Below are 10008 nucleotides of genomic sequence, written 5' to 3'. Positions count from 1 at the left end.
GAAGGGAAATTGAAAAGAAGCATGGCCTTAGGGCAGTGGTTGGCAAACTGCGGCTTGCGATCCACATGCGGCTCTTTGGCCCCTTGAGTGTGGCTCTTCCACAAAATACCACGTGTGGGCACACACATACAGTGCGATTGAAACTTCATGGTCCATGCGCAGAAGTCAGTATTTTGTGGAAGAGCCACACTCAAGAGGCCAAAGAGCTGCATGTGGCTCACGAGCCACGGTTTGCCGACCACTGCCCTAGGGGAATGGTGGAAGGAAGGGTATGGGTTTGCCCAGGACAGAGAAGAGGAGTGCTCACATGCCAGGCTCATAGAAGATGCTCAGTAAATGTGTGTGTTGAACTCCATTGCGCTTATTGAGAAGGCATCTTGGGAATGACTGGGACTGTCCTAGGCCTGGCCGTGAGCAGTGAAAGCTATCTCAGAAACGATTTGACAAAGTCTTGTGGAGTTTACCACAGGCATAGTAAGAGAGTGGCGATTCAGTTACTCTGGTTACAGCTGATGGGATTTGCTGGCCCACTCGCCCCCCTGAAGAAAAGTGAGGGTTGCCAGCCATCTGTGATGTCGGAGTAGAGGCCAGCTTGGAGGCAGGCGATGGGACCAGAAGCCCTCCGGAGTCCTTTCTGCTTCAGTTCTCTGTCTTCAGAGCAGGAGAAAGCACAGGAAGCCCTTAGAGAGTGTCAGGCCAAAATGACTGGCAAGGTGTCAAAGCCTCCCAGAAACAGCCATGGAGGAGAAAGAGACCACGAGAGAAATGCGGTGTTCCAGTCCACAGAGAGGCGCCCGGGCACCCACTGAGCAGACATGGCAACTTCATTCTCTACCGCCATCTCTCGTTTGTGTTGACTGTTTTTTGTTGTTGTTTTGTTTTGTTTTTATATTTTATTGATTTTATACAGAGAGGAAGGGAGAGGGATAGAGAGCCAAAAACATCGATGAGAGAGAAACATCGATCAGCTGCCTCCTGCACACTCCCCACCGGGGATGTGCCCGCAACTAAGGTACATACCCTTGACCGGAATCGAACCCAGGACCCTTGAGTCCGCAGGCCGATGCTCTATCCACTGAGCCAAACCGGTTAGGGCGACTGTCTGGTTTTGAGGACAGGCCGGCCTGGAAGGTTCAGATCCAGGTGAGCTGCCATCCTGGTGCCTGCCCAGTTGATCTCAGTGTCAGCCCTGCACCCTGCTTCCTTATGGACCTCCCTCTGGGCTGTTTGTTTCCCGCTGCTGGGCTCCCAGACTCACAGGGGAGAGCTCCTTCACTATCCTGCAGAAATGCCTCCCTGCTCTCTCTGACTGTCCCCCAGCCTATCAACTTCTTTTGCCAGATCAGAGCAGTATGTACCTTTGGGGCACGCTCCCCAGTGGGGAGCATGGCAGGGTGTGGAGGATGATGGATTAAAAGTTTGCCTCTTAGTCAAATGACAGTCAGCCTGTCTTCCTGCCACTGTCCCCACCCCCATAGATTTGCTCAACTTCTGCACATCAGAGCAACAGCCCCTTCATTGTAATCAGGGAGCGGATGGCTCCTGAATGCCTCTTTGCTGCTGATGTCTGTTCCCTGGGATTTTGATGAGATCTCCCTCCCAGGAACACGCACACCCCGTATCGTTACTTTCTTCAAGCGGCTGAGATTCCCCTTGGCAGGTACTCTACTTACCTTTGAAATTGTCCTCCTTTTCGGGACAGATGAGGGAGTTGTTCCTTGTGGAACACTGGGTGGTGCCGGCCAGGGCTGGCAGCATAGGTGCCCTTTCTGGGAGATACCGCTCTCTTTCTTTGACTTTTGAGATGTCATGCTCTCCTGGTTTTTCTTCTGCTTCTTCACTTTCTCCAGGGTTGCTTTTTGCCCTGACCTAACATCCATGAGAATTCCCCCCCTGGCCCTTTCCCTTCTTACTCTTCTCTTTGTCCCTTGTCAAAGCTGTCCAGCCTCTTGGTTTCAGCCTTGAACTCTGATAATAACATCCGACATTCATAAAGTGCTTGTGTAGTTTACATCTTTACATATATTACGTCTGCTCTTTACAATCATCCGTGAAGTGGAATAATTCATTCATTTTTTGGATGATAAAACCAAAGCACAGAATGATTAAGTGACAGTTTGTTTGGTTATACCCCAAAAGGATTTAACTTTGAAGATACAATGTGGCTGGGCTGGATCTTCTGACACCAGATCTGCAGACTTCTCTCTCCACACTTCCACTTGCTTCTCGGTCTCTCCATGTGCACCTTCCACTGATTCTTTACACTAGTTTCATCTTCTTCCTTCAGAAGCCCTCTTTGGTCCTCTATTGTTTGGTTTAGTAACAGGTCCATTGCCTGTTCAGCTCTCAGGCTCCAAACCTCTGTCAGCCCCTCCCCTTGGCCCCACCTGTCCATTTGCACAGCTATTTCCCTAGCTCAGGATTCACTTGCTCACTCCTTGCCCACTCATTAGGTTCTCTGCTGATCTCCCTGTCCCCAGTTTCTCTTAGTTCATTCTATTCACAGCTGCTGGATTCTTCTTCTCCACTCCCACACGAGGTTCCACTACCACCACCACCACCAACACCCCTCAGAAACTAGCAGAGCTCATGCTCCTCCATCTCCATCGCCTGTGCCTCTCAACCTTGAGTCACTCTCTTGATGACTTCAGGCACCCTGCAGACCACACACACCCCTCACAGTTCCCTGTTCCTGCCTGTCACACACAGCACCCTGATTGGTCCACAGGAAGTGCTCAGATGTCCTTTTCTGTTCCACTTCCTGTCCATGTTGCTATATGGCTCCCACTCTCCTCCCTGTCCATGAGTCTTTCCATACCAATTATCTCTATATTACATGCCCATCCTCTTTTCCTTGAAGTTTTCATCTCAAGTGCCACTTCTTCCATGACTCCTCAAGGTAGAATCTCTTAGCTCTTCTTCCACTCTCTCTGTCTCTTACAATCCTTAATAGTTTTCACTCGTACCTTGGTTATTTAAGTGCATGCTGATGTTCCTGTGGGCATGTTCACATCTGATTTATCCGTCAAGTGAATATGGATCATGGTTAGTGGCTACTTGCTGCGTGCCTCCCACATGACAGGCACTATCCCCGGGATTCTCATGTGGTATTTGGTTTTATCCTCATGTTATCCCTACATGGAAGACATTCTTACCTTCATTTTGCAAATGAGGAAACAGCCCCAGAGAGGTTATGTAGTCTGATCAAAGCCCTCGAGTGAGTGATAGAGCGAGGAGTTGAACTCCCAAGTCTGACTCAGAGTCCTGTGTGCTTTCCTCTCCTCCACACCGTGTTGAGCAATACGCCTGCTCCTTCTCCTCCCACGTGGTGCCTGGGCAGGGCTACCCATGCTAGGTGAGCGGCCCGTCTCTCAGTGCTCAGTGAAGGTCACTGGTGCCCCGGCATCCCTGCCTCCTTTAATGGTCCATGTGGTTCTGTCATCCATGCATTTACCTGAGCTCTCTTGATCTTAGGCCATGTTTTTATCCTGTGCCACCTGCCTGACAGGGAGTCCGTTGCCTCTGCCCATTGTGTAAAGCTGAGCTGCCTTTTATTTGTCCTCAGATGGTTTCTTTCAAGCTTCAGGGATGCCTGAGATTCTATTTCGGAATGTGTCTGGTAGGTCTGTGTTGGCTCTGTCATCTCCTTCATGATGTTACAAATTTTGATCTAATCCCCCTTCAGCTTTGTTTTCCCAGAATGAGGAGTTCACAGCTTTTTAGACATCGACTGCACGTCTCACTTTCTCACTTGCCTGTGTGTGTCTGGTGTGTTTGCTGTGTGAGAGGGAGTCTCCCCATTAGAGGTGGGGCACCTCGAGGGCAGGGCCATTTCCCTCCTCCCGTGGCTCTGCCACAGCTGACACACACAGGAACACTCCCGCTGCACAGACGCACCACGAGAAGCCCTGTCTCTGCTCCCACCCCAGGCTCCGCTGTCCGTGCTGAGGTCAGCTTATCAGCAGCCACAGATATGGCCCATCCCAGGTTAGCTGGCTCAGGCATCGTGTCTGTGACATGAGAAGCGTTTCTTGGTGCTATGACGGAGCGCTGGAGGTATGCAGAGCTCGGCTCTCGGGCCTCTGTGCAGATCATAGGTTACCAGGCCCAGGACGGCCAGGGTAATGACTGTGATGTGCACGTCGACCTGCCCTGAAGAAGGGGCTTGCAGCTGGGAGGGACTGAAGGTGGAGTGAGGCAGACAGGGTGGCCCGTGGGGATGTCACTGTGCTCTGGTTCACATACTCTCTCATCTCATCTGGCCTCTCTTTTCTTCTCCTCTTTCTTTCTCATCGTTCCCCACCCCTCCCCTGCCCCCACGTTTTGGGAGTTGTCACAATGATGTGTGTGATCAGTACCATCCATCCCAAGATCAGAGTATCAGAGTTCTGAAGGATCTTCTGACTGTTGATTGTTGGCTTCATACCATCATGAGTTCCTTTTTGTTTTAAATTTTTTCTTTCTCCCTTTCTCTCTCTCTCTCTCTCTCTCTCTCTCTCTCTCTCTCTCTCTCTCCCCTCCAATGGTCCCAAACTCCCAACTGTTACCCACTTACCTAGTCCCCACAGCAAAGCCCCGCCCTCCTCACCCCTGCACTCCTACCACAACACACCAGCTTCATGCAGTAGCGAGTTGGAGCAGCGGTTATCACTAGTGCACAGTGGTTCACACTGTCCTGAGGAAGGTTACCGCTACAGCAGATCAGTTATAATAAACAAGGGAGTGTTACACAGGCAGGGCCTGAGGGTACTGACCTCACCCCCCACAACATAGAAAGCAACGAGGGGTCTCTAGAAGCTTCTAGTTTGTGACTTTAAAATACAACCAAAAAGGAATAGGTACCCTCTGTAGACTGCATTTCAATAAGCATTGCTCAGAATTGGCAAAGTGGGGGGTGGGCCCAGCCAGGAGAATGAAGGGAGACTTCTGACCACAGGCCAGTTGCTCCTGCCCCTCCATTTGGTCTCTGACCAGACTGGCACCTCCGTCCCATCTCTTCCCCCACATCTGCTGGAGCTTGTCTCCCCTTGCACACCTCTGTCTCATTCTACTGCGGAGCCATCAAGGGTTCCTTAAAGAGGCTGCAGGCATGTTAAAGATCGAAGGCTGTCCTTGGAGTGGTTAGGGAGCCTTGGCCACATGACCAGAAATGGCAGAGACCACTTTCAGGACCTTGAGAAGGAAAATAACATTCAGTGTGCAGCTGCTGGGTGCCACATGCTGTCACACAGGCGTCCCACCTGAAAGACAGGGAAGTCAAGTGCTGTTACTTTCCCAGCAGGGAGTTGACCTAGAAATGCAATACACTTGCATCCTGCCTCTCTCCCCTGGTGTGTGCGACTGTGCCAGGGAATGGCGTGGGGAAGGGGATGGTAGAGGTTTCTGAGGGGCTGATCTTGACTAATGATGGGGGTATCTGAGAGGGGAGAATGAAGTTGGTTCTTTTTATTTTTTAATTCAAAAACTTTTTTGTTAATCCTCACCCGAGGTTATTTTTTTCCATTGATTTTTTTTTTGTTGTTGTTAAAGAGAGTAGATGGGAGGGAGGGAGGAGGAGACAGAGAGGGGAAAGAGAGACACAGAGAGTGAGAGAGAAACATCAATGTAAGAAAGCCATATCGATTGGTTGCCTCCTGCACACGCCTCGACTGGGGCCAGGTATGAAACCTACAACCCCGGTATGTGCCCTTGACGGGGAATCAAACCCATGGGCTGATGCTCTAACCACTGAGAAATACCATCCAGGGCAGAAGTTGTTTTTTAAAAATTTTTTTATTTCTGATTTAGAATTAGTATGTGGTCATTGTAGAATATTGAAAATAATGAAGAAGTAAAAAAGTGCATAAATTAAAATCACTCATAATGCTGTTGTCCAGAGATAACTACTGTTCACCTTTTGATGAGTTTCTAGGTGTATATGTGGGAGGAGAGTCTTTTGTTCCAAAGGACACCTTTAATTATAAAGAATAGAAGGACACAGCCCTAGCCAGTTTGGCTCAGTGGATAGTGCATCGGGCTGGGGACTGAAGGGTCCCAAGTTCGATTCTGATCAAGGGCACATGCCCGGGTTGCAGGCTCAATCCCTAGTAGGGGGCGCGCAGGAGACAGCTGATCAATGATTCTCTCTCATCATTGATGTTTCTATCTCTCCTCTCTTCCTCTCTGAAATCATTAACAAAATATATAGAAAAAAAAGAATAGGAGGACACAGAGGACAGTGGGTTCTCAGTGCCTCCCACCCCAGGATGCCTGCCTTCCTGCCCCCACTTTGACCATTAACACTCGGCACTCTGCTGAGTGCCCACTGGGCTCTGAGTTGGGAGAGCTGACCAGAAAGAGGACCCTGTTCTCAGAGAGTTCCCATGTAATATGGAAACACAGAGCAGGAAGTAGCTGGGACAGCCCCCGCCCCAAAGCAGAGGTTCCTGCAGGAGGCCATGGGGTCTCCACCCAGCCTTCTAGTGGCAGCCACCATGTCGGTCAGTTCTGGGTTCTGGGAGAGTGCGACCAAGGGATCGTTTTTCATCTCATGGGTTCTAACCCTTGGGGACTCTATTCTGCCCTCCAGAGTCTCATAGAATAAGCCCGGACACTGAACCATGTCAGTCCTTCTTGTATTTAAGACTTGCACCATGTTCCTCGCCACATCCCCTAAGCCCTCTCAGACCAAACACCTGCAGTTCCAACACCCATTCCCATGGGCAGCATGGCTTTCGTGCCCTTCAGTGCCGGTGTGGCTGGAGAGAGGTGGAGCCTCTGGCAAGACTTCCTGGAGCAGGTGAGACGAGAACGGCGTTTGGATAGAATGGTGATGGCAGCCAGAGGGGGAAGCCCATTCCAGGCCAGGGAATGGCATGCAGGAATGTTCATCCGCGGCAGGTGTGCGCACATGCCTGCACGAGTGTGAGCTCTTGCTGGGGCCAGGGAGAAATCCCAGCCCCCTGGGCTCCCCCCAGCCATGTCCTTGTATAGCAGTTGGCGTGCTCTCAGAGCCCCACCTACTGTACTCATGCAGAGAGCCTGCCGCTAGCTGGGCGCTAGCTGGGCCCCGGGCCCACTCTCTCAGGATCGTCTTGTCATCACAGCCAGGGTCAGCTGTTGGTTTGGGAAGCCTTCCCCAGTTCAGCGTTTCATGGGGCACAGCCAGAAATATAGGGTCAGGCAAAAGCAGGTGTACAGCTGTTTCTATGGAAAATACAAACATAATGATTAATAAATAATAATACAAGACTGAACTCTGTGTTTTGTGTTCTCACAACTGTAAACCTATTTTTGCCCCACCCTGTGTAACCCTCCTGTTCGCCAAGAGCATTGGATCTTGGCAGGCATCCTGGTGGCCTATTTTAAACTGAAGGGAATGGAGAGAGGTGCCTCTCGGGCTGAGTTGAGGACCCTTCCCTTGTGGGGCCATGTCGGGCTGCTGGGCTTGTCACTTTCCCCCTCGATGGGCCAGTGGACACCTGTCTTTGGGGAGGACACAGGGGTGGGAGATAGGGCTATTTTAGAGCAGTCCAGAAGAACTACATGGTGGACCCTGGACTGGCGTAGGGAGACTGGTTTGTCCTACATTCCTCTGTGTTGCTGTGATAGTTGTATGAGCCAGCTGCTTGACTACCCTGTTTATTCTCCCCATCTGGAAAATGGGGCTCACGTGGATCTGTCCTGCCTGTCCAAGTGCTCCTAGGACTCGGAGGATGGTTCTCAACATCTGGGACATCTACTGTGCCCCGGTCATCCTGCTCTGTTGGCTAAAGTCACTCTCCCCACCAGCCGCAGCCCACTATGAGCAGACACAAGCTCCAATGAAGGATCCACTCTAGCCTGGTGCTTAAGATCTTGGATTTGGATTTGACTTGCCACGCCTCTCTCTGGGCAAGTTCCTTAATCTCTCTGAGCCTCGGTTTCTCATCCGTGAAGGGGGATGGAAGTGATACCCCACCTCCTAGGTTGCAGTGGGGAGCAGTGAGGTAATGGTATGAAGGAAGGGGGCCTGCCACAGTCAGTGCTTGACTGCTGTGACTTGCATGGCCCATGGAGAATTCACAGAATGCCATCATGGACAATTGTACCTGTAATGATGCTGAAGCCCAGAGAGGACAAGCCACCAATCAGCCCAGATCAGCTGAGGTGGAAAATAGTAAAGGTCCACAGAGCACCAGGTCAGGATTGGAATCTGGCTCTGCCCCCAGAACTCCGTCATCGGGGTGGGATACTGGTGCTCATTTCTGAGGAGAAGTGGGGAGGGGCCACAACATGCCAGGTCTCTAGGGGCAGCGTGTCCCTGGGGATATTTCTCTCTGCTGTGTCCTGGCTGGGCAGATGAGTGGTTACAACTCTGGAGATGCTGATGGGCATCTGCAATGTTGGGAACTTTCTTGGATGATTCTGATGTCCTTGAGGGGAGTGGAGGTACAGGAATCAGAAAGCTGGGAGCTGACCCTGGCCCTACTGATGGGTCTTGGATAATAGAGCCTGCCTCCTCAGACTGGTATGAGAGTAGATGGAATAATACACCTAAAACACACAGCCTGGAGCCCAGTGCACAGGCCATACACACACGTATGTTGACTGTTGAGTGAATGGTATTTGTTGGTTTCCAAGGGACGGGGAGAGGCTGGAGAGAGGGCAGCAGCTGCCCTGTCGCCAACCTGCCCACCATGTGGGCTTCTTGCTGCAGTCATCAGCTCCCCTTTGTCCCCCAGAGCCCAAAATAGCAGTCTACAGTCAAGAGAGACAATGAGGGCAAGGCACGTGGCTGGGCTGGAAGGCCGATGGGTGCAGGACAGTCAACCTTGGGGCTTCCGGCCTGGCTGTCTACCCGGCCAGCTCCGGGCTTTTTATAGAGAGGCTGCGTTAGGTGAGCCCAGTGAGTTTGTGCATGGGCCTCATCTGACTGTGGCATGTGGACCCTGCACAGAGGTGGCCTGAGGAGACGTGGCCCCCAGGCTGACCTGGGTTTGAGTCTCCACAGCAGCTGACTCGCCCTGCCTCAGCCACATCGCGTAATGGGAGCAGCCGGTCAGGGCAACTGAAAAAGGAAACGGGCTGCGCCCAACCCAACTCTATTATTAAACTTTTCTCTAGCACTTTCTCCCCACTCAGCCCTTTGCCACCATATTCGTGAGATTGTCCCTGTGCCACCCCAAAGGGACAAGGCCAGAGGGGGCCTGTTTTAGTTTCATAGAATCACCAATGGGATTTCCCTTTTATGGCTGCAGAAGAGTGACTAGCTTTCAGAAGATACTTCTTGGGGTATCTAGCCCATAACCCAGAAGTCAGGGAACCTTTCCCTTTAAGTTACTCTTAGAATAAGGTGAGTATCTTTTAGACAAACATGCTTTAGATCAGCGGTTCTCAACCTGTGGGTCGCGACCCCTTTGGGGGTCGAACGACCCTTTCACAGGGGTCGCCTAAGACCATCGGAAAACACATATATAATTACATATTGTTTTTGTGATTAATCACTATGCTTTAATTATGTTCAATTTGTAACAATGAAATTGGGGGTCATCACAACATGAGGAACTGTATTAAAGTGTCGCGGCATTAGGAAGGTTGAGAACCACTGCTTTAGATGAAGCAAATCAGTGAAGCCTTGAAGATATGGCAGTATTGGGCAGTCAGCATTCTCACCAGGCCAGAGATGAGGGTCAGGCTCAGTAGAGGTGCAGACCGTATAGGAACAAAGCTGGACCCCCTCTTAGTATATCTGCGGTGTGGGCATCTGCTTCTTATAGTTAGCTTGAGTTGAAGAACAGTCTTGCTCTTGCCAGTTACATCCTTGAAGGCAGAGCTGTTAGCTGGTCACCCACCTTTTTTTTTAAGAGCTTTTTTAAAAATATATATCAGATTTAGGTTTACAACAAAATTGAGAGGAAGTTACAGAGATTTCCCATATATTCCCTCCCCACCCCCTACATGCATAGCCTCCCTTGTTATCAACATCTCTCACCAGAATGGTGTGTGTGTATGTATGTGTGTGTGTGTGTGTGTGTGTGTGTGTGTGTG

The 10008-nt window shown here is 50.8% G+C and overlaps 1 protein-coding gene and 1 long non-coding RNA gene across 7 annotated transcripts in view; both read left to right on the top strand.

The window, feature by feature from the left end:
• The window catches only part of TSPAN9 (tetraspanin 9), a 203567-nt gene that overhangs the window by 164645 nt on the left and 28914 nt on the right, over nucleotides 1–10008 (top strand). The window lies entirely within an intron of this gene.
• Nucleotides 6644–10008, top strand: part of LOC111827452 — a 9941-nt gene continuing 6576 nt past the window's right edge. Inside the window, exon 1 of the long non-coding RNA XR_002831031.1 lies at nucleotides 6644–6778. This is a non-coding gene — a long non-coding RNA (uncharacterized LOC111827452). The remainder of the gene's footprint in view (nucleotides 6779–10008) is intronic.

Source organism: Myotis lucifugus, unplaced genomic scaffold (genome assembly GCF_000147115.1).
Source record: "Myotis lucifugus unplaced genomic scaffold, Myoluc2.0 scaffold_167, whole genome shotgun sequence".
NCBI classification, from domain to species: Eukaryota; Metazoa; Chordata; class Mammalia; order Chiroptera; family Vespertilionidae; genus Myotis; species Myotis lucifugus.
Note: the sequence above shows the minus strand (reverse complement) of the source record. Positions and strands in the feature narration are given on the sequence as shown.